General features: G+C 44.5%; 1 pseudogene; it reads right to left on the minus strand.

The window, feature by feature from the left end:
• Positions 1-17,523: 17,523 nt before the first annotated feature.
• Positions 17,524-20,597, minus strand: LOC137225987 (potassium-transporting ATPase alpha chain 2 pseudogene; annotated as a pseudogene).
• Positions 20,598-25,170: the final 4,573 nt, after the last annotated feature.

Below are 25,170 nucleotides of genomic sequence, written 5' to 3' on the forward strand. Positions count from 1 at the left end.
GCCTCATGAGCTTTTCTTTCCACTCCACTGCCCTCCTAATCTTTTCAAACCAAAGCTGCTTAGACACACACAACCTGAGCCCTGCTTGAATGACATGGATTTAACCTGGTGTTCTGGGCTCCCTTTGCTGAGAGAAGCACCCCCATCCTTGGCTATGCTCAGAGAGGATGCCTAACTCTCCCCCAGTCCTAAAGGCAGCTGCGTAGATGGGCAGAACTTGCTTGTACATATGTAGAGCTTTATGGTTTTCAAGACACATTCTCACGGGCTCCTCAACAGTTATGAGAGGTGTGGGAGCGGTGCAGTGACAGCACGGAGGGGCTCAACTGGTAAGAGGCAGAGCCAAGTTGGGGTGCTGTCTTCTAACCCTTGTTCCGCTGCCCACTCCACCCTGCCCCGGTGCCCCTGAAATTCAACCAGCACCATCCTTATCCCCCAACCCCTTCCCCCTCTTTGCGGTTGTATTTTCTCCCAAAAGAGAGTTGTGAAGACATGTCTACCCTTCTAGATTCTCATGCTACTCTCTGGTCAACTGTATAATCTTGGGCAAGTCACTTCCCCTCTCTGGGACTTTCTTTCTCCTTCAAGAAAATGAGGGTTTTGGATCAGATGGCATCTAGGGTGGCTTGGGATCTTGACTGTTTGTGGTTCCATGTTTGGGCTGTAGGACCAATTACAAGTTAGCTGATTTAAATGAAGAATAAAACTCTCGAAGGGTGTGATGGGTGGAGTCACTATGTGAGTTCAAATTATGAGTCTGACCAAACTCTTGCATTTCAACTGGTTGTTTCCATGCGTTGGATGCAACCTTTGCCTCTCAGGGCTTAGGAGAGTCAGACAAAGCCACACGGGGAGTCTCTCATGCTGAAAAGTGACACAGACAATGGTGGCAGTGAACACGGATGATGGTCAGTGACTGAGCCCAGTGGAGCTGCACACTCAGAAGCTCTCTGGGAGATGCTGGGGAAGCAGCCTGTCCCTCTGGGGGTCTTGCTTTTTCTGGGCAGTCTCTCCAGCAGCCATTTACAGTCCCAGCAGTTTGGAGGCAGCACAAAGCTACCTCTAAGGCTGCCTCAGGGAGGTCTGCTCTTTTCCAAGGGGTGCACATTGGACAAAGATGCAAACTCTCCAAGGCACAACCAGGGTCAGACCTACAACATATAACTGGGGCGTGTGGTATGAGGAGGAGTGGAAGGCCAGAGCCTTCAAGTCAGAATTCCTTTATAACATCACCAGTCGCCATTACTTGCGGACTGAGTCAACCAGTTGATGCTGTTACCGTCTCCACTTTACAGATGAAGAAATTGAGGCCCAGAGAGGTTGAATAACTAGTCCAAGGTCATAGAGCTCACCAGAGGTAGAGTTAGGACTGCAAAGCACACATCCTTCATCACCACTCTGGGCTGTGACGGTCTCTGTGGGATTGAGTTATCTTCCCTATGCTCTGGACAAGAAATTACGAGATGCCATTTTAAATGGATGAATGGGCTAATGAGGCATCTGAGGAAGAACATCTGTTATCCACACTGTTTCCAGAAATCTGGGTTATTATTTGTCTGTGTATCGATTTATTATCTATCTATCTATCTATCTATCTATCTATCTATCTATCTATCTACTTATCTACCTATCTTCCCTCTCCTCCCCCATCCCCAGTATCCCACCAAGCAGGAAGTATAAAAAGACCTGAAGCTTGTTGTGACTTCTGTATCATTGTTCTTTGCATAGCTCTGCAGTGTGGGGAGGGTCTCAGCTCCCTCATCATCCTGAGATGAGGGAGCTGAGACCTGGCGAAGGTCAGTGACTTGTTCAAGGACCCACAGGTAGTTGGTGACTGTCCTGGGGTAAGAACCAAGATCTCCTGATTCCCAGTCATAGTGTCCTGTTGACCACAGGTGTCCTGGGGACAGAGTGTTGGCTTGGCCAGTGAGACTGGGGGATGCTGGCTTCCCAGCCATAGGGTTTCTGTCTCTGGGTACTTTGAGCTCCTGGGAGTTCTGTGCAAATATGCACCCAGAAGTTCAGCTCTGCCTTTGACAGGAACAGCACAGGATTTCGGTCCAAATGCAGGTTTGGGTGGGAGGTTTTGCGGGATTTATCCTGCACCTAAGTTCTGATGTGGGGAGGCATGGGCTTTCCTATAAGCTGTGTCAGGGCTGAGAGTCAGGTGGACGTGCCGAGCTTTGTGCTTCCAACCAGAGCTGCCCCCACCAAGCCAGCGCTGCCGCTGGGCTGTCCTGGGGCAGCCGGAGACGGAGACAAGCCCACAGGAGGGAGACTTGGGTGAGGGCTGAATGGCATTTGCACGGGGTTTCATGCCCCAGATGCACTGTGTGGCTTAGATTTCTGAGAAATGGTTCCACCCAGTCTGGGTGGCTTAAGGAAAGTCTTTTCTGGAGGCAGGGGTCTAGACCGAATGATTTTAGAGATTATTTTCTACTTAAGTTTTTCCTTCTTCTGACTAGTTTTACTTTTCTGCTTTAAAAACTGCCATGGTTAAATGTCTATAATGTAAAACTTCAACTATTTACCTTGCCAGTAAGGCTACCTTCTTATCTCATCCCTGCCGCTCCCTTTCTCTGGCCTCAATCTTCCTCTTGTTTCTATTTTCTAACCCCTATGAACACCTATGTGATTTTGGGCATGTCTTGTGTGTTTCAGGCTATAATGACTAGAGCTGAGCTCCAATCTCTGCAGGCAGGCTCCAGCCAGCTGCGTGAACCTGGGTAAATCACCCAATCTTTCTGAACCTCAACTTATTCTCCTGTAAGATGGGGATAATGATATCTAACTCATCTAGTTGTTACCAAGATCTCAGGAGGACCTGTAAGTTCTTAGAACGTAGAGAGTCTCAGAATCTTCTGGAATGAGGCAGTTTGGTGAGTGAGGAAGAGAGAATCTATGGAATGTGGAGAAGACCAGATTTTTGAACTTGATTTTAGTCACAGAGTAATTGAGTTCTTCCAACGTGACATGTGAATCTGTGGATCAGCAGATGTGGCTTGGGGGCACCTGTGGTCAGTACCTGTCCTGGAATGTGAGCTTGAGTGCACGCTGATGATGGCATTTGGAGTGGGTGTGTGGGGTAAAGGAGGTATCTGAGAAGGTCTCCTGGCACTGGGGATTCAATACGATTCTAGCATCTTAGAAAGAGGGAGGCTGGAGAGCTAATTCACCATGTGAGATGGTTTGAGAAAGTGCTGGAAGGCTGGAGAATGAAGTTGTGTGGCATTTGTCTTTGTAGGGGTAGAGGTGGTGTTTTATGGCCCTTTAAAAGAAATTCAAGAAGGTGGGGGAGGCCAGAAGATGGAATGCTTTGAAGCTCCATCCGTAGAAGGTTTAATTTAGGCTGAAAGAGGCTTTGGCTAACGGTAGAGAATTCAACAAAATATGGGGAGGGTGGAATGAAAGCGGAGGTGGATGGGATGCTGGAATTCTACCAGCTTTTGCTTATGAGAGCACACCCACCTCGGAGAACATCTTAAAATGGCTTATTTGTTTAATTTTTTCATTGCTTTGATGTTTCAGACAGCAGCCCTCAAAGCTGCCTACCAGACTCAACTTAGCCTCAGCGAACACTTAGTTCCAGATGATCTGTGTCTCCATGTCACACCCCCTCTGAGCCCTGTGGCCCAGGCAAATGGGCAATCCGAAGCACTTGAGAAGCTGCTCTTGATGTGAGCATCATGGAGATCATCAGAGAGCCCCATGGGTGTGGCACGGTCAGGGGCAGGCTTCTGGCAAAGCTCGCCTTCTTACCCTCGGCAGCATCTGGTGGCCATGACCTTCTCACAGTCTCCTGGAGAAAAGCTGCTATGGAAAGGAGGAGACCAAATGATTGGTGTCTTGCGTTAGCATCCTGTGTCCCTGAGTGATCTTCACAATTTCTAAGCAACTCATTCTAAGCCATGTGAGCCTGGGATAGGCTTTTCCAGGGAGAAGCAGATTAGGCGTTATTCATTTAGATTTAACTGTCTAAAAGATATTGACTTTTTAAAAGAACTGAAGTATAGTTGATTTACAACGTTGTGTTAGTTTCAGGTGTACAGCACAGTGATTCAGTTATATATGTATGTGTATATATATATATATATATATATACACACATACATATATATATACACACATACATATATATATATACACACACACATACATATATATATTTTTTTCAGATTCTTTTCCATTATAGTTTATTACTGGGTATTGAATATAGTTCCCTGTATTATATAGTAGGACCTCGTTGTTTATCTATTTTATATAGAGTAGTTTGTATCTGTTAATCCCTAACACCTAATTTATCCCTCACCCCCTCTTCCCCTTTGGTAACCATAAGTTTGTTTTCTGTGTCATTTCTGTTTTGTAAATAAGTTCATTTGTATCATTTTATTTAGATTCCACATATAAGTGATATATATTTGTCTTTCTGCCTGACTTACTTCATTTAGTTTGATAATCTGTAGGTCCATCCATGTTGCTGCAAATGACCTTATTTCATTCTTTTTTATGGCTGAGTAATATTCCACTGTGTATGTGTGTGTGTATATATATACACCACATCTTCTTTATCCATTCTTCTGTCAATGGACATTTAGGTTAAATAGTGCTGCTATGAACGTTGGGGTGCATGTATCTTTTTGGATTAGAGTTTTCTCCAGATATATGCCCAGGAGTGAGATTGCTCGATCATATGGTAACTCTATTATAGTTTTTTAAGGAACTTCCATACAGTTTTCCATAGTGGTTGCACGAATTTATATGCCCACCAAGAGTGGAGGAGGATTCCCTTTTCTCCACATTCTCTCCAGCATTTATTATTTCAAGAGATTGACTTCTTAACACTTTTCAGAAGACCTGTAAGCATTGCAGTCTCTTCCCCTGTGGAGGAAGATACTCTTCGCTCGTGCCCAGAACTTGAAAGGGACTTTGGGTATTGTCACATCCCTGCTGTTTTCTTTCTTATCTGGCGCAACAGGAAGTTTAGCCATCTTTGGACTCCTGTTTGAGACTTCACTCCAACTGTACTAGAGGTAAGTATTGTTACTGCAAACCCTACCAGGTGCTGATAGCATAAAGGGTTTAATATTGCAATTAGAGAACGTGCGTTCAAATTCTGCCTTTGTCACAGTGTTCTGGGCTTCAGTTTATTTCCCTGTGAATGGGAAAAATAATGAAATCTACCTCAAAAGTTTGCTGTGAGAATTAAAAGAGATGATGAATGTGAAATGTAAAAGAAAGGAAATCATAAGCATAGGAGAAGCATTTTAAAGATGGTGTTGTTTCTTTCACCTGGGTTCCTTGGTCTTTAGTATTTTGGGGCTGAGAGTTCTAGTTGTGTCATTAAGAGAGTTCTAATCAATGGAGGGGCTGGGGTCCTGTATTTGGTGAGGATGCAGCCCAGTTCCATCACCCCCTTAGAAACTTCATCATGTTTCTTGGGTTGTCTTTTTCTGCAGACCAAGCAAATACAACTCTGCTCAAGTGTCCATTATCTGTAGGTTGAATATACACATCACTTGAATTGGACACATCAATTTAAAATGGAGTTATAAGACTAATCACTTTGGATGACACTGAAAGAGTTCTCGGTCCCACATGCTACCTGGCAAAGGCACAGAAAGCTGTCTGAACCAAAGCCATCTTTTGATACCTCCTTTTCTCCCCTTGGGGGGATTTTTGGTCTTTCCATGTTACTTCTAGTTCTTGCTCCTTTACCTGAGTGGCCTCCACCTTGTTTCCTTCCTACTCTCTTTTTTCTACTAATTGACAATGATTAAGTTTGATCTATGTTGCAAATGCAACCAAAAGAAAAGGAATTCTCATAATACTCTTATCAAAGCCAATGAAAACAGTAAACTTGGGTATAGTTAAGAAATAAGGAAAATAATGACAATACTCATGATACTGAGAGTGTGGGGGGCAGGCACTCATGAACTGGTGGAAACGTAGTTTGGTCCAACCATACTAGAAGGCAAATTGGCATAGGTATCAAAAATTAATAAACTCTTACATGATGATTTTGCATCTAGGAATGTATTCTGAAGAAGTGACCAGGCAAATTCACATAGTTGTATATGCAAGATGGGGAGCTTATTACAGTGTTGTTTATAAATACCAAAAATTGGAAACACAGTAAATATTCAATAATAGGGATTTGTTGACTAGATTATAGAATAGCCATATGATAGTACACTACATAGCCAATTAGAATGATGGTCTGGATTGGATGTTATTGTTAAAACTGAGAAGAGAAGAGACTACAAAATATGTGTAATTTTTATGTAAACGAAGTACTAATAAGTGCATAGAAAAAAATCTGTAAGTTATGCAGATTTTGTGGGAGAGGAAATTAAGCGGGATTTAATTTAAAGGAAACTTTTCTGTTCAATTGAATTTTGATTTTTTTCCTATAATAAACATATATTGCTTCTTTAATAAAGAAATCACAGTATTTTAAATAGAATCATGACCATTAACACAGACTTAAATAGTGTCCAGCTGACATTTCCATCAGAATCCCAAAGTCTCTATCTTTCTTTCTCTTTAGAATAGATTTGCTTCCCAGGATTCTAGGAATGTAAAACACAAACAATTAGTTCTTCAGCAATATTATTGAGTAATCTTGTGCTGAATTTACTAATTTGCCAATGATACTGTTTTCCGCTGTTTTTCGTTTATGGCATTTCTACTTCACTTGGGCTGAAGGAAGCTGAAGAGGGATTCTTAGTCCTGTTTTCATTTTTGCATGACTGTCCTTTCCAGCTGCAGCTTTGGAGAGGAAACATTGAAACCCCAGCAGGGAGGCAGCTGTACCCATCCCAATCAGTCTGCCTGGAAGGAATCACTCTTGGGAACTGACCCAAGGGCAGAAGCTCATTTCCCGTCCTCCCAGCCCTGCCACCCTGTCTCCACTTTTCTTGACTTTCTCTGAGCCTTGTTCCTGGAGGGCTTTCGGAACTGAGTTTAGGGTACCTGTAGCTTAGTTCTCTTTTCCAGAGGAAGTTAATTTGTCCATGAGAAACGAGTTAGCATGCAGAGCCTGGAGGTGTGAGACACTTCTGTTCTGAGATCTGGAATCTTCCTGACAGTCAAGAAAGTCCTGAAGGGTAAAGGCTAAAGGCCTAAAGGATGGAGCATTTGGTTTCTGGCTTGGGTAGGCATGTTCTCTAGAGAAGGCAGAGCGATTTTGTTAAAAACAGGAAGATACACTGGTGTGGGGTTTCTGGGCTGGCGTGAGACCGGACCCTTTCTCCCCTGCAATCCTGGCCTCACACCAATGTGTGAATTCATTATCAGAGCACTTGTTAAATTCTGGGTTTCATTTAGGGCTTGGCTATGTGCAGGAGAAGAGCAGGATGGGACAGCAAGCTGAGAGGTTGGGGTGAGAAATTTGAAGGATTAGGGTAAGCTAACAGGATAGCATAAGATACAACTGGGGGTCGGGTGGCATGGACCCAACTGAGCAGTGGTCCTCTAAATTGCCAGAGGAGATTGGATGGACCCCAGTGAAGGATTGCTGCTGGTGGTGTGTTCCTTACTTGCAGTCTCCATCTGCAGAAGAGAACAGAAGAAGACACCAGGAAGAAAATCATGAGACATGGCAATCAGTATCCAGTGGAATTTTCTCTCCTGGAGAATTTATTTTTCAGAAGGAAAGAGGTGGTCCTGGCAGGACTGGTTTGGTTGTAGCTTTGCAGAGATGTAGAGTGATTAACAAGAAGACACACAGGGAGGGAACACTAGCTACCACCCTGGCTGCTTTTCATCCCAACCCTCTCCTCTGCTAGGAGAACTTACCACTGTGTGAGTCTTAGGTATGAAGCGTGGCTCTTGTCCCCCCATAGGAAGCTCAAAGAATCAGAACCCTATTCCCCTGTGACCCCGGAGGTTATGCAATGTTCAGTGCTCCCACTGGAGGACTAAAGTCTCAAGAAGCTTGACAGAAAGAAGCAGGGACAGTGTAGAACTCGTTCTGGTGGTGGTGACTCCCAGAGTCCAGGGTCTAGTGGTAGTAATAGTGCAATGGTGGTGGTGCAATGGTGGTGGTGTCCCAGGACAAGTGACAGTAAGAATGGCACCTTAAGCAGATGGTTTCTGAGGCATAAACTTGGTTATTCTCCCTGAAGAGCGGGATTATCTGTCCTTCCTGTTGATTCTTTGAGTTACCCAATGTTGTTCCATTAACTTCTTTCCTGAGGATGAAACAAGCAGAATCACCTTTAGCTCATTTCTATAATTTGTAACCAAGAACCTGGACTGGTATATTCTTGAAGATGTTAATCTTTTCAAGAACAGAAACTTGCATTCCCAAATGAGAATATATCATAACCCTTTTCTTCCTTCCTTCCAGGTGTCCCGCTGGGATGACTTGTCACTGGAGGCCCTGATTCTATCCTATGCCCCAATTGTAAGGTGGGCTTTGGAGAGTCTAGGTATTTTGAGCTGTGAGTTTTAGGATTCCTGGGGTTTTCCTGGTTGTTGAGAGGGTTTATGTAACAGAGATAGGCTAATCTTAACTTGTCACCGCTACTGACCAAACAAAGATTTATAGAAATCAGCCATGTATCATTCAGTCCCAGATTCCACCCAGACTATAGCAAAAAGATGATTCAACCAGAGATATATCAGCTCCACCTCCTTGAATAATACCATCTTGCATTTATGTGGGGCTGTTAGCTTTTCAGACCTCTGTTTAGTCTGCTCTCTCATCAGATCTGGGAGAGTGGTAGGCATGGAACAGTAGTTACTTTTTTTTTTTTTTTTTGTGGTACGCGGGCCTCTCACTGTTGCGGCCTCTCCTGTTGCAGAGCACAGGCTCCGGACGCGCAGGCTCAGCGGCCATGGCTCACAGGCCCAGCCGCTCTGCAGCATGTAGGATCTTCCTGGACCGGGGCACGAACCCACATCCCCTGCATCTGCAGGCGGACTCTCAACCACTGCGCCACCAGGGAAGCCCCACCTATGTCTTTCGATGTGGTCCTCTCATTATAGTCCCAACACTAGAGCAATTCTTGGCAGTTGGTTATTAAACAAAATACTTGAACTTAATTTTTCTTCCCCCTGCCCCTGATGGAGAAGCTGATGAACTTGGCATTGGGAAAGATGGACATGGAAGGCAATATGGAAAACAGAAAAAAAAAGTCATGACTTTGGATCAGACAGGCCTAGAGTTGCTCAGTTAACAGGCTAGATTTTTCTAACTCACACTGTGACTTTGGAAAGTGACTTAGAGTATAGCTGGAGCTTTCGTGTTTGCAAGTGACAGAATCCCAACTCAAACCGCCTTCATCAGCAGATGTATTGGATCGTGTTCCTGGGAATGATGTGGTGGAGTGTGCGTCAGGCGTGTCTGATTTCAGAGGGTCAACACTCTCGTCAGCCTGCTCCTTCCAGTTTTGTTTTTTTGTTTGTGACGGTTTGGTCTAAAAGGCATCCTCAGTGGTCTGAAAGCATGTCCACTTCAGTGACTCCCATATCTGAGTCTCCTTTCAAGTGTCCCCCTGCATTCTGCTATGGTCTGTCCCTCCTCGTCCATCTGGAGACCATCAGGGAGTCGCCAAGGACCTGGGTTCTTATGATCCTGACCCTAGAACGTGGGGCAGAGGGAGATGGCGTTCCCTGAGATCCATCTAAGCTCTTGCTACCATCTTGCCCTTTCCCCCTATTTTGCACTCAAAGCATGCTGTTCTACTGGGGCCGACTCCTGGTGACCCGACGGGGAGCTGAGCTGGATTTCTAATGTGGTGATTGGAAACAGAGTTGCAGTGGGGAGTTGGGGAAGAGGGAGGTGGCTGATTCAGGAAAAGCAGCCAGTTCTGCCGGGCCAGTCTGCTGCCTGGGGTGGTATCTGAGGCTGGGATCTGGACACAAGTCTGTCTCCCATCCAGATTTCTGCAGCGGGAACAAAGTGACCTGGTCCTTGTCTGTCCAAGCCTCCATGCAAGTGGTTTCTGTCAAGTTTTGTAATGTGAGAGCTTCTCTGGAGGCCGAGGCCTTTGTGCTTAGCTGCAGGTTGTTGAGACGCCATTTTCAATCATTTTAGCAAGTGGATTGGCTTCCAGATTGACAGCCTTGGAAACCGGATTCCTCTGTTTGTCCCACAAACAGGTATTGCCTGTGGATTGCAAGCAGACGCAGAACACGGTGTCCAAGGCCAACTCATGATTTTCTACAGTTTGGGGTGGGTGTGGGAGGGTGAGGGAACATGTGAAGAGCCCAGAAAAATGATGTCTGTAACCCAGAATTAATAATGGTTATGAAAACTCAGCCACCTGCCTTAACTTCCCCCTGAATAAGATGTTTCTAAAGTCAAGTAGCTGAAAAGTGACATTCAAACAATTTCAGTTCTAACTCATCCATCACTTTGAGGCTGCCCTCCAAGGACAGAGCTGATGAGAAGCAAAGAATGTTTCTGCCCCTCTTCAGGCAATAGAGACAGGAGAGAGAGCCCAGCCCTCACCCTTCCTTCCAGGTGTACATCTGAGAATCTGGTGAAATTGGTGCTAGAATTTCAAATGGATTGTCTTGTTTAATTCTTACCACAAGAAGAAAGACAATAACAACAGGAGGATCTATGGTTTATTAAGCACCTACTACGCACCAGATGCTTTATACATATAATCTCTAATCCCCAAACACTCTTGCGAGGGAGTTGTCATTACCCTCATTTTATAGACGAAGGGTCTGAACAAAGAGTCTAGAAGAAGTTGTCACTTGCCCAAATTTACATGACTCAGAAATGTTGAGACTGGGATCCAGGTGGACATATTTTCACTTCAAGTCAGGAGTGCTTTTCCCCATGGTGCTCTGGGCAGACTCACGATCTCCATCTTCCCCCAGATCCAGGACGGGTCAGGATCAGGGAAGAGAGATGTCCACTGCTCACCCAGCTCTTGGCTTCTTCCGTGTACAGCTCTTGGCTGGAATCCATTGTCCTGGTCTACCGCTTGGCTGGGAGAGGAAATGGATTAATTTGTCTTCCAAACCTCAGAAAGGTAGAGGTGGTTGGGCAGAGGGATGCCAAGGGAGGAACCGGGGGTGGAGATGGGAGGTGAGAAATTGGCTGTGTTGGTTTAGAGGACTGTTTACAGATATTTCTCAAGGTGAGGGGCATGTTCACTCGGTCTTTCCTGTGTTCTTGGAGATGATGGAGGCCTGGTCTAGGGAATTCTCTTTAAAAACAAAATTTACAGGTATTAAAGGTTTCTGATTTCTCTGATGAAGACTGGTCAGCAGGGCTCGGTCAGATTCACTTATATCTCAGGGTTGTAAGAGCATTTTAGAACTGTGCAGCTGCCCTTTTAGCCACCATCAGTGGTTCTGGTGTCCCCAGAGAATTTGGGGGAAATCTCCCAAAGGCCCCATATGGTTGGGAGGAGTCAAGGAGCCCTGGGAAGAAATGTAAAGCCATTACCCAGAAAGATGTCCTGAGCCAGGAGCTCAGAGACAGTGATAGGAAATGGTTGCAGATTTGGAACCTGGGGCAAACTTCACCACGAGGGACAAAATCTTCAATGCTTGCTGATGGGTCAGCACGTTGGACCAGTCCAGCCCTGTCTGCCACTTTCCCCACTCCCAACCCTGCCTTCTGCTTTACGACTCGTGCTATCTCATGGCCCCAGTCTCCCCATTGTACTAGCCTGAGATGACCACAGTCCCCTTAAGTAGTGGTGACAGGGAGAGAAGTTTCAAGGACAGTCAAAACAAAAATAATGCTCCCCAGAGGGTGGACTCCACACCAGGCATGCAAAGTGCTTTATGTACATTAACTCTAACCCTCTGCAGAGAATGAACGTCCATTTTACAGTACCAAGATTCAGAGAGGTTAAGCGACTTACTCAGGGTCACATAGCTAGGAACAGAGTCAGAATCCAAATTCAGGTCTGATGGGTTCCAGAACCCACAGCAAAGAGGACAGAGTAGAAGTGGTCTTTCTAGTCATGAATACCAACATCACTGCTCAGTTATCCCTGTGCTTGGTGTGATCTGTGGGATTCTGCGCGCTGGGTGCTGTTAGCCCCAGGTGGAGAAGCTAGAGCATAGAGATTTTGAGTGAAATAGCTACGGTCCCAAACAGGTCAACAGAATAAAGCAAGATGTGGGTGGTCCATTAATTCATTCCCTCTTTGCAAAAACTGCCAAGAGATCCAATCGATTGCATGAAAAATATCAACTCAGGGAAACACGTCAGTCAAACTGATAAAGATGTCAAACATCAAGACACATGTTTGTCTAGTGAGTCAAGTGTAAGAAATGTGGGTGGGTGACGTCTTTGAATGCTGGCCCGGGTGATGCTCCTATTCATAGGATCACAGATTCCAGAGTAGGGAGAGATCTGGAAAGTCAGAGGGCCTAGCCCTTACTGCATCCCTCACAAGCCATTGCCCAGCTCCTGCCCAATACGCACAGTGAAAGGGAATTCACATTTTCAGGGCCTGTGAATTCTGCTTCTGGACATTCTGACTTCTGGTCAATAGAAGTAGAACTTCAGTATTCTCAGCCTGAGTTCCTTTAGATGCAAATGAGGCCACCATAAGAGTCAAACACTTTGGGACCCTTTGGGAATGCCAAATGGTCTAGCCACTTGGGAATACAGGTTGGCCATTTCTTATAAAGTTACATTTATGCTTACCATAGGGCCCAGTGGTCCCACTCTTAGGTATTTCCCCAACGACAACATTTGTCCACACTAAAAGTTGTAGGCGAATGCTTCATTCTTCATCATCCAAAACTGGAAACAACGAAACATCAACAACAGTAGTCCACCGATTGGCAGATGGATAAACAAACTGTGGTGTGCCCACACCTGGGATAGTACTAGCATAGCAAGAAAAAAAGAACGTAGGACTGATAGGTACAATGTCATGAATAAATCCCAAGAGCCTTACCTAAGGGAAAGAAATCACACTCAAAGGCTACATATGCTATGATTTCATTTATATGACATCCTGGAAGAGACAACAGACAGAACGTATACATATATTGGGACAAAAGACATGGGTGGTTGTCAGGGGCTGGGGACGCAAGCGAGGTACTGACTTCACAGAGGCATGAGGGGATGTTTCGGGGGATGGAAACGCTCTGTATCTTGACTGTGCAGGCGATTTTACAACTTTATGCGCTTGTGAACATTTATTAAATTGTACATCTTAAAAAGCTAAATTTTAAGTCTGACTTAAGGATAATATTAAAAGAAGATACAGATACAAAATTGAATCACTGGATGGCCTCCATCTGTGTGGCTGCAGAAGCTTGGTCCTCATGGTGAGAATGGTAATGAGAGGACCGCTGCTCTGGAAATCTACAAGGGCTCCCGTCCACGAGGGCCTGAATCCACGGAGCCGCTGCCAAAACCTGGCCACTACTCTCTACTCTCTGATGGGCCAATAATTCTGATGTTCCAGCAGCTCTGTCCGGGGCTCTATCTCTGAAGCTGCATTTGGTCTGAAGTCTGTCAAGGCCTTTCCACCCCAGGCTGCTGATGTGCTCCCTGTGCTCCAAGCTTCTTTTTTTTTTTGCGGTACGCGGGCTTCTCACTGTTGTGGCCTCTCCCGTTGCGGAGCACAGGCTCCGGACGCGCAGGCTCATCAGCCATGGCTCACGGGCCCAGCCGCTCCGCGGCATGTGGGATCTTCCCGGACCGGGGCACGAGCCCGTGTCCCCTGCATCGGCAGGCGGACTCTCAACCACTGCGCCACCAGGGAAGCCCCAAGCTTCTTGATTGTAATTCTTTTTTTCCTGCCAAGATGAATGGTTTCTTTTTCTTGGTTGTCTACTCTTTTGCGGTTCTCTCTGAAGAATTGCTTGCGTCCTTAAATCTCATGGCTTTTTTAATGTTTACACAAGACACTTTACTCTTTATACACATGTCACCAGGGTGCCTGGGACTGAGGCAGATTAAAGCAAGGCCACCACCATGCTATTCCCAGTACCTCCACTCTCACCCTTGACGCCCAGACCCTGGGGCGATGTCCAGCACTCCAGGGTTTTTCTACCCTCGTTGCAGATTCTCCTTTGCTTCTTCCTTTCAAATTTAGCTTCTCTTGGCATGTGCTTCACGCACACCCCAAATTCAGCATGCCCTTTTCTATGTCTGAACACCAAGTTTTTCTACGGCTCAGGTTCTTACCCCAGAATATTCTAACACTCTATGCAAATTAGTGTTGTAAATAAATTTTGGGCTTGGAGGAGTATACCTAACTTCAGATGTTTGTGATAGTTCAATTCTAATTTTGGCTAAACCTTTTTTTTTATTATTATAGTGAAGATGTTTTTGCCTCTAGCATCTTCTGTGTACTGTCCCCATTCTTCTCCTCTTCTGCTGAGCTGAGCAAATCTAATGCCTCTTCTGGGACAGGGCTTCAGCTACTTGAAGACAATGGTCATGTTTTTCTGGACTCTTCTATCCAGGCTGGCTTAGCAAGAAGGCCATGTCTGTTGAGAAGACTTCATCTGGAGCCCTGAACTAAGACGTGGACCCTGGATGAGAGAAGAAAATAGAAAAAAAGAGAGGGAGAGGTGGCTCAGCAAAGGACAAGCAGAGGCACCCACACCAGCAGCCCCGGAAGAGGGACAGCCCTGGACCCACCTTTGCTTCCTATGCAGGAACAACCTGTCCTTGCCACGTCATTACTGAGCAAAAAATCTCCTTCCCATCAGAGAATCTGGAGTGAAATGATACTACCCCTGAAAGTTTTCCATGGAGTTACTGGCATGTTTTCGAATAAATTATTTTTACTTTTTGGCCTCAAAGTGAATTTAGCATCTCCTAGGAGTATCAGCTTAGGCTGGATTTGGGGTAGAGGCTTAGAAGGAGGAAAAGTCCTGGTTTTAATGGAAGAAACACCCCAGACACGTGGGGAAAAGACCCAAAAACGAAAACAGAGAGGTGTAGTGTACCCAGCCCTCCTCAAAGCACCTGGGAGTTGGCACTGTGTGTGCAATTCTGGTGCTCAATCAAGGTTGAAATATAACCCAAATGTTGGTGAGTCCAGGGGCCAACTCCCTACATTTCTGGAATGGTCTCACTGAGAATTAGAAATACACTTTATGGATCAGAATTCCTCTTAGTCTTTACCACCCAGGCTGCCTCTTCTGTCTTTATTGGACAAGACCGACCCCATTCTGAGCACAGCAATGTTGTCTGAGCACAGATGGAGACCCCCTTTCCTCCCTCTTCAAAATTCTTTCCTGGAGAGGGTCCTGTGTGTATTTGGAAGAAATATTTTGAGTCACTATGGGTGCAAGGTGACACCCAAGGGTATGCTCAAGTAACAAAAGAGGACTTCAGAACTCGTGCGTGTAGGACAAGGAGGGGGATTTGTGTTGTTCCTGGGAGGGGAGAGAGGAGAGAAAAGAGTAGAAAGAGGTGAGAGAGAAGCCAGGATATGGAAGAGACCTGGAGGGTGCTCCTAACTCCTGGAAGGTTTAATAAGTAAGTTATTAAACTCACATTATGGACTTAGGGATGAGTAGACTAGAGAAAGGCTGAATATTGTGCCTAAACTTGAGGGGTAGAGGCCAGAGACTGTGGCAGGGATGCAGGAACTATCAGTCTGAACCTGAGTTACATTTGTTTCTTTGTTTATTTCACCCATTGAACTTGAACTCCTTCCTCTGGTGGCTCCACCTTTGCATTTCCAGCGCCTAGCACACTGCCTGAAACATAAAAGGTCCTCAATCAATGTTGTTTAAAAGAAAGAAGGATGGAAAGATAGGAAGTAAAATCTTCTAATTTTGCAAGTAATAAAGAGTAAAAGATAATTGAGACTGTCTCAGAAACTTCAAAGATAATTGAGACTGTCTCAGAAACTTCAAAATCTCAATATTGATTTCTTGTAAAGCTTTCTGATTCATTCAAAGGAAAATGGGATCTGTTAAACTTCTCTTAAAACATTGTCTCTTTTATCTTGACACTGTCTCTTCTTTAAGTCCAGCCCAGAGGCACCTGCTCCTTGAAGCCTCTTCTATGTCCCTGACTGGACATCATGGTACATGACCTAGAATCACGGAAAATTAGGATTGAGAAGGGACATTAGAAGTCACTTACAGGGACTTCCCTGGTGGTGCAGTGGTTAAGAATCTGCCTGCTAATGCAGGGGACACGGGTTCGAGCCCTGGTCTGGGAAGATCCCACATGCTGCGGAGCAACTAAGCCCATGTGCCACAACTACTGAAGCCCGCATGCCTAGAGCCCGTGCTCTGCAACAAGAGAAGCCACTGCAATGAGAAGCCCACGTACCGAAACGAAGAGTAGCCCCCGCTTGCTGCAACTAGAGGCAGCCCGCACACAGCAATGAAGACCCAATGCATCCATAAATAAATTTTAAAAAAAGTTCACTATATATTAAAAAAAAAAAATCACTTACAGATAATCAGATTCCTGGATCTTTCTTATGTCACTTAAAACTTTCTATTTTAGTTTGTTTTCTAAAATGTCTTTTACTTTATTTTTTATTTTATTTTACTTTTTTTTACATCTTTATTGGAGTATAATTGCTTTACAATGGTGTGTTAGTTTCTGCTTTATAACAAAGTGAATCAGTTATACATATACATATGTTTCCATATCTCTTCCCTCTTGCGTCTCCCTCCCTCCCACCCTCCCTATCCCACTCCTCCAGGCAGTCACAAAGCACCGAGCTGATCTCCCTTTTACTTTAAAATGAGGTCTCTCTGGGCCTGTCAACATAGATGTTGTTCCACACATGAATAAACCTAAGTTGAAAGCATGAAACATGATTGGCATAACGTTGGTGCTGGAAAGTGCTTTGCAAATGTTTTACAAGAAATAGATATTACTATTTCAAACCAATATGGCTTCCTGGTGAATGAAAGACCCTTTTGTTCAGTACAGCCCCTTGAGTTAGGATATGCAAAGTGGACTTGGAGTTTGGATTTGGAGCAGGAATTGGAAGAAGTCCAACTGGCGTTCCAGTAGTAGGGGTGAAGGGCCATCTGGGAGGGAGGAGAAGAGGTGAGGCAAAAATGGATGGACCAGTGAGATGCTGAGAGTTGGGGGTGAGGGGTGACATGGCAGGGAAAGCACGCTCTGGCAACATCTGAGACTCAAAGTGGGGCATGTCCATGTTCTCATGATGTAACCTTGCCCCCTTCTCCATTTCCTGCAAACCTTGAGTTGGATTTTTGAGCAAAGTGGACAGTTTCCCCAGGAACTCATAGACATCTTGAGAAAGGCATTGATCTTCAACAGGATGTACAATAGAGGTATGAGAAATCCTACCTAGAGCTTAAAAGCAGGGAGACCCCAGCAGATATCTGAGTTACACAAGATTACTTAATATCTTGGAAATCTATGTATATACAAATAAGTGTTTTTTCTCTACATCATCACCTTGAAATTTACATATTTAAAAACCGGAGATAGAGATAAAATTTATACATAAATAGTCAAATCTCAGCTGTAAAGTACAAAACATCAATTGAGTGCCTTTCATATAGTTTTTGTCTTTCTCTGGTATAAATTTGGATGATGTCATTGTTACACAAGAGAATTGAAGATCATCACCAATGTGAAGTGGGAACACTTGGGCAAAAAGATGGTGTTAGTGATATATTATCCCAACAGGTTCCACAGTAAAGTCTGATAAAAAGTTTTCACACCTCATTATACACCCAAAGCAGAATATGGATGTGGCATATCTACAAACCAATCCTGAGCCAGGAGCCTGGTGAAATCTAGGGCTGTGACACTTCCAGTGCCATAGGAGAGAATTACTGCTATGATAAGCTGTGAGACAATCCCTAGCCAGATGGCTTTATTTCTGGAAAGACCTTGTTGGAAGATGAAATTGCTCCAGGTCTTCTTCATGATCAGATATGCTATTTGGTAGTTCATGATGCCAGTGAGAGCAGCTGCGTAGCCTGTACATTATAGGTATTTCCTCTGATACCTCGTCCATTCTTGTCCATAGCAATCGTCCCTGTCGTTCATGCTGTTATTCCTCCATTGCTCCAGAGGTTAATGAGAGTGCTGGACCTAAATCTCCTCTGTGCATACATGGTGACATAGACAACGAAAGCTCCTGGGCTTGCATGAGGCCAGTGTGTTGGCAGGACTACATGGCAAGTGACTTGTTCACCAATCTGTCAATTTTCTTATGGTGGGGTTTCTGGTTCAAAATGACACTTTCAGCTTTCCCATAGGATAGAGCAATAAGGGAGTTAAGTCTGTGCCCAATTTGATGAACGAGATAGTAATGATTCCAGTGATCAGGGAAAGCCCGACAATAGTGTAAATCAAAAAAATGCAAAGCTTGGCAATGTTCTGGGTCAGAGTATAAGCAATAATCTTCTTTAGGTTGTCAAAGATTAGGTGGCCTTCCTCTACCCTGTGGTTAGAGATGCAAAGACATCACTGTCATCCAGTAAGACTGTGTGGCCTGCATTTTTGGATCCATTAGAACCTGCTATCCTCATGGCAATCCCAACACCTGCATTCTTTAGAGCTGGAGAAGCGTTAGGTCCATCCTCTGTCACGGGAACAAGTGCATCTGTCTCTGACAGCCCACATCAGTGATTGGCTTCTGCTGGAGGGATGTCTGAGCAAAGGTGGTTTCCAAGTACTTGGTTAAGAGCTCATCCAAGGTGCTCTTGATTTATGTCCTTCAGCTCCATCCTGGACATCACAGTGGCTTTACCCTATTTGTGTACTTGCTCCATAGCAAGGTTGAGGCTTTTTCAATGTCTTTCACCATCTATCTCACTGTTGGCTGAAATGATACCTGGCAATAGTGTTGGCTGTGAAGGGATGATCACTTGTGACCATAACAACCTTGACCCCAGCACTCTGGTATTTGGTAAGTACCTCAGGCACAGTGGACCGAAGGGGATCAGTCCTTGACAAGAGCCCACAAATCAGAAACTGGAGGTGGGAAAGGTCATGACATCTGTCAAATGAGTAGGCTTCTGGGAACTTGATTGCTGGCAGGAAGAGGTGACAGAAACCCAGAATGGGGCTCCTCCGGAACCCCTAACTCCACGTACATGGTGTGGAAGGCCTTAGCTGTGCTCTCGACCCGAGGCTGCTCTAGGACATCAATAATGATGGTGCTGCACTTCTCTAGGATCTTCTCAGGGGCCCCTGCCTCATCGTGAGGCAGCATCTGTCACTGGGGTCATCCATCTCATGTATGGGGGCTGAAATTTGTTGGTAGAATCAAAAGGGATTCCAGGCACTTTGCAGTCTCATTTCCTAATTTCTATCACATCCCCCAAAATGACCTCTGAAAATGACCTCCAACCACAACTTTCTCCATGATGGTTTCTCGTGTCCTTGTTTGAACTCAACTTGGTTATGCAGTGTTATTATCTTGAATAAGGAGGCCCAGATTCCAGAGCTTCAGGCAAGGAGTTGGTTTTTCTGTTCGTCATGTGTCAGCCACATAGATCTGCTTGTCACACCGCACATGGGTTCTGTTGTGAGTCTGAGGGTTGATCTTGTCAGAGCAAATGAGAGAGGCAGAACTGAGGTCTTCACTGCTTCCAGGTTCATCTCCAGGCAGTTCTTGGCCACTTGTTTTTCTGTCATTAATGGAGTGACAGTGACAATCACCAGGAGGTCCTCAGGTTCATGGGCCACAGTGACACCAATGAAGAAGGTGGTGGAGTCCAGGGCATACTTCATGGACACTGTGATAATAAAGAAAAGGATGCTGGTGAAGTGGTCACTTCTGCCACCATACAAACAAACGAAGTGCTCAATCTCAGTGGCAATGGCTGTCTTCCTATTGCCAATTCCTGAAGCCATTGAGGCAATCTGTCTGTGTTGGTGATTGTGCCAGTTGCCACACCTTTAAAATAAGTTGTAGAAGAGAAGCCAGTGTTCTTTGTTTCAAGGGGATTGCCATGAGTAAAGTCACGGGAACAGGAGTGGGGCTCAGACCTCCTAGTGAGAGATAAATTATCTGTTTTAGCTCACTGAGAAGCCAGCCACCTGATATCCCTAGGAATTTGGTCTCCACCCTTAATCTCCACCATGTTCCGGACCATTAGCTGCTCTTCAGGGATTGTACTCTCCCTTGCATCCCAGATGACAAAAACTTGGAGAGGAATAATTTACTGAATCTTAACATGATGTTGGTGCTTTTCACTTATTGGAAATAAGCAAATATCACCCCAACCAGAGCAAGCATAGAACCCAAGTACACACTATCTAAGCATGCACACTTATCATTGGAGTACTGAATTCCAAATGCAAGCCAGCATGGGACAGCTCCTGTCCATAGAAGGATGGGGAAGCCCCACACCATCTACTGAGAAATTTGACAATCCCTCATGTTTCTTTGAAAGGCCTGAGTGTACTGGGGCTGTCCTGAACCAAGAGCTCTTCAGCTCTCATGCTGGACAGCACTGTATCTCATTTGGACCATAGTTCTCTTCCAATTCCTTATTGCTCAATTTCTGATCATCTAGGTGAATTCTTTCTTGGGTTCCTCTTTCTAGTGATTCTTTATGAGTTCCTAGCAGTTGTACTTCAGGATCTGGTACTTCTCCTGGCCATCCCTACTGGGTGTTTTCTCTATGTCTTTAGTTCCACTGAGCTTCACAGAGTAAGTTTTTGGTGTTGTTTTGCCCATGATGCTGATGACATGGGTGCTTGTGGAATGAAGTTGGTCACAGAAGGGCACAGTTCCAGGGTGTGAGCTGTACTAAGGGCCTGGAACTCAGGGGTCCAGCTGCAGTAGTTTGAGGTGGGAGACCTGAAGGGCCAGTCTCAGACTGGACCCTGCGCTGCTGAAGCCCAGTGGGTTCAGTGCCTGCTCATAGTTTTCTATCTTATTTCTGCTCATTTAAAAATCTACTCTACCAGGTTGAAATCCTCCTGAGAGCAGAGCCTGTGTTTGTTTACCATTGTATTCTCAACACATGGGGATTCAAAATAGATATTTGTTGAAAGACTAAATGATCTCATAATTGGGGACCTGTGGGTTTTGGCCATCTCTTGACAAAGTAATATTAGCCTCTGACTAGAAGAGATAAAGCCTGGACGAATGTGCTTCATAAAGAGAGGAACTTGAACCAGGTCAGCATTTCTCAGCTGAAGCCTCTGGAAATCTTTGCAGCGAATGAGGTACACAAGTCAATCTGAGCCTCAGTTTCTGCATCTGTAAAGTCAGGATGAAAATAGGGGAAAGGCAATATTTACCTCTTGGGGTTGTTAGAATTAAATGAGATAACGCACATAGAACACTTAGAACTATTCCTTGTACTTAGTAAGCACCCAAATTTAGTTATTAATGTTAATATTACAATACATGATCATAATAAAAAAGTAATGTCTTGTAGGGACTCTAGATCCTGTAGCTCTATTTCATTCTATTTGTCAACTATTAACTGCCTATGACACATGAGAAATTGTGGAGGAGGACAAACATTTGTCTGATTTACCATAACTTACTAACCCAGAGATGGTTAGCCACCAGCAGCATCATCTTTGTCCCTGCAGATAGAGTGCTCATTCTAGCTCACGATGACATTGTTGGTAGTTATTGACTTTGGAAGGTTCATATGGTGGTCTTTCAGGCACCTTCTCAAGAGAAACAAATATATGCATCACCCTTTATGGAGCTCTTTGAAGGAAGGGAACATGTTCCCTTCATCTCATTATCCTGCACACCTAGAACACACAGGAGATGCTAAATACACTTTTTTTTTTGGTAACATCTTTATTGGAGTATAATTGCTTTACAATAGTGTGTTAGTTTCTGCTTTTTTTTAAAACATCTTTATTGCGGTATAATTGCTTTACAATGGTGTGTTAGTTTCTGCTTTATAACAAAGTGAATCAGTTATACATATACATATGTTCCCATATCTCTTCCCTCTTGCATCTCCCTCCCTCCCACCTTCCCTATGCCCTTACTGTAGGTGGTGACAAAGCACCGAGCTGATCTCCCTGTGCTATGCGGCTGCTTCCCACTAGCTATCTATTTTACGTTTGGTAGTGTATATATGTCAAATGCAACTCTCTCACTTCGTCCCAGCTTATCCGTACCCCTCCCCATGTCCTCAAGTCCATTCTCTAGTAGGTCTGTGTCTTTATTCCTGTCTTACCCCTAGGTTCTTCATGACTTTTTTTTTTCTTCTTAGATTCCATATATATGTGTTAGCATACGGTATTTGTCTTAGTCTCTTTCTGACTTACTTCACTCTGTATGACAGACTCTAGGTCCATCCACCTCACTACAAATAACTCAATTTCATTTCCTTTTATGGCTGAGTAATATTCCATTGTATATATGTGCCACATCTTCTTTATCCATTCATCCGATGATGGACACTTAGGTTGCTTCCATCTCCTGGCTATTGTAAATAGAGCTGCAATGAACATTTTGGTACATGACTCTTTTTGAATTATGGTTTTCTCAGGGTATATGCCCGGTAGTGGGATTGCTGGGTCATATGGTAGTTCTATTTGTAGTTTTTTAAGGAACCTCTATAGTGTTCTTCATAGTGGCTGTACCAATTCACATTCCCACCAGCAGTGCAAGAGTGTTCCCTTTTCTCCACACCCTCTCCAGCATTTATTGTTTCTAGATTTTTTGATGATGGCCATTCTGACCGGTGTGAGATGATATCTCATTGTAGTTTTGATTTGCATTTCTCTACTGATTAATGATGTTGAGCATTCTGTCATGTGTTTGTTGGCAATCTGTATATCTTCTTTGGAGAAATGTCTATTTAAGTCTTCTGTCCATTTTTGGATTGGGTTTTTTGTTTTTTTGTTATTGAGCTGCATGAGCTGCTTGTAAATTTTGGAGATTAATCCTTTGTCAGTTGCTTCATTTGCAAATATTTTCTCCCATTCTGAGGGGCTACAGTAATCCGGACAGTATGGTACTGGCACAAAAACAGAAATATTGATCAACGGAACAGGATAGAAAGCCCAGAGATAAACCCATGCACATATGGTCACCTTATCTTTGATAAAGGAGGCAAGAATATACAGTGGAGAAAAGACAGCCTCTTCAATAAGTGGTGCTGGGAAAACTAGACAGCTACATGTAAAAGTATGAGATTAGAACACTCCCTAACACCATACACAAAAATAAGCTCAAAATGGATTAAAGCCCTAAATTAAGGCCAGAAACTATGAAACTCTTAGAGGAAAACATAGGCAGAACACTCTATGACATAAATCACAGCAAGATCCTTTTTTTTTTTTTTTTTTTTGCAGTACGCAGGCCTCTCACTGTTGTGGCCTCTCCCATTGCAGAGCACAGGCTCCAGACGTGCAGGCTTAGCGGCCATGGCTCACAGGCCCAGCCGCTCCGCGGCATGTGGGATTTTCCTGGACCGGGGCATGAACCCGTGTCCCCTGCATCGGCAGGCGGACTCTCAACCACTGCGCCACCAGGGAAGCCCCACAGCAAGATCCTTTTTGACCCACCTCCTAGAGAAAGGGAAATAAAAATAAACAAATGGGACCTAATGAAAATTAAAAGCTTTTGCACAGCAAAGGAAACCATAAACAAGCCCAAAAGACAACCCTAAATACACTTTTGAATGAATGAATGAATCCTATTCATTTAAGGCATTGATACTGAACATTGGTTCAAAATAATTCAGAATCAGTGGTGATTTAGAAGCGATGGAATTGAACCCCAAAACTTCCTTAGAGACCTTTCCATATGGGGAAGTTCTCATGATGTTATGATGTATCCTGTAACCAACAAACTTGTGCCCACTGAACCCGTTCCAGATTTGGATCCAGCAGCTGCCTCCACAGGGAAGAGAGGGTTAAACATCTGATTTGTTCTAATTAAAAGTCATTCAATCTGGGCTCTGGAGGGATACAGTCTGATGTAACCCTCATCAACTTCATCAACAGGCCATGATACATTTTAAGAGTTGAGCTGATGTGGCTTATCAAGGGCCCTTAGCTACTATGACACCATGGCCTGGCTTGATGCCCTCAGCCAAAGCCAAGTGTTGGGTGGGTAGCTTGGCTCTCTCAATAGCTTGCTTGGCCCACTCTGGTGGTATGTGTCAGGGCAGCAAGAATGCATTGCCTAAGCTAGGAATATGGACTGTCTCTGAGGGCTGGAGGACGAGGGTTATAGAGGGAGGGAGTTCAGATTCCGGTGGTGGAACAAGCGAACAGGTTGTCTAGAAGGACAGGTAAGCAGTCCTTGAATCCAGCATCCTTGCTGTTATCCACAGTTACTCACAGTTAATGTATCGTGGGTATTGTTCTAGGGCAGGGAAAGAGTGGAGCCAAACCAGGAGCAAATGACAAGGCACATTCCAGATCCGGTACATAGGTATAAACTTGACCTTGGAATACAGTGGACGTGGCTGGGGACGCCATAACTTTATCGGAGGTCCCTAAATTTAATCTTTGGAAAGAGATATGTTCATCCCAAGGATACCTTCAGGGCCTATCTTCGCAAAGAGACACATCCTAATTTGATGATTAGAAGGACACTAGAAGTCCTGTCTTCTCCCCATCCCAGCCTTTCCCCATCCAGGCAAAAAAGGACCACGAAAAATCTCATTCCTTTTCCCTTGCTGATTGTTAATTAATTTTAGCTTATGGAACATTTTTAATAAGAACAGGTTCACCTCACTGAATTGGAATTTGGGCTTGAAAGGCAGGACCTTAGGACTTTGAAAAGTTTTATAGAACAGGCATTGCCGTAAGGGCTCCTCTGTTACCAAATGCCATTCCCACTGGAGGGAACGAAACCACTCCTCGAAAGTGACTCATCCTGCAGGTGACAAAGTGGCTGTGGTCTAAGTTTCTGGTGCAGTAAGCTTGATACTATGAAGAATATGTTATTTACCCTCTTTGCTCAGCCATCTTAACTTTCTGACATCCCTAGAATATACCAGGATTTTTCCTGCCTACACACTCCACTGCCCTGGTCATTGCACGACTGGCTCGTTTTTATTCTTCAAGTCCCTGCTCAAGGTCAGCTTCTCAAAGAAGCCTTCCCTGACCACTCAATGTCTAAAGTAGGTGTTCAGCTCTACCTCCCCCTATATGTTCTAGGACAGCCCTCTAGTTCTTTCTTTTCTGACCCTCTTCACAACTCTAATTGCATTTATGCGTTATTCACTTGTTTGTTGTCCTCAGAGTGTGAGCTCTATGAGGGCAAGCCTGTCTTGTTCACTGCTGTATTTTCAGGGTACAGGACCAACCTATTA

The sequence above is a fragment of the Pseudorca crassidens genome, chromosome 6 (assembly GCF_039906515.1).
Source record: "Pseudorca crassidens isolate mPseCra1 chromosome 6, mPseCra1.hap1, whole genome shotgun sequence".
In the NCBI taxonomy this organism is placed as follows: domain Eukaryota; kingdom Metazoa; phylum Chordata; class Mammalia; order Artiodactyla; family Delphinidae; genus Pseudorca; species Pseudorca crassidens.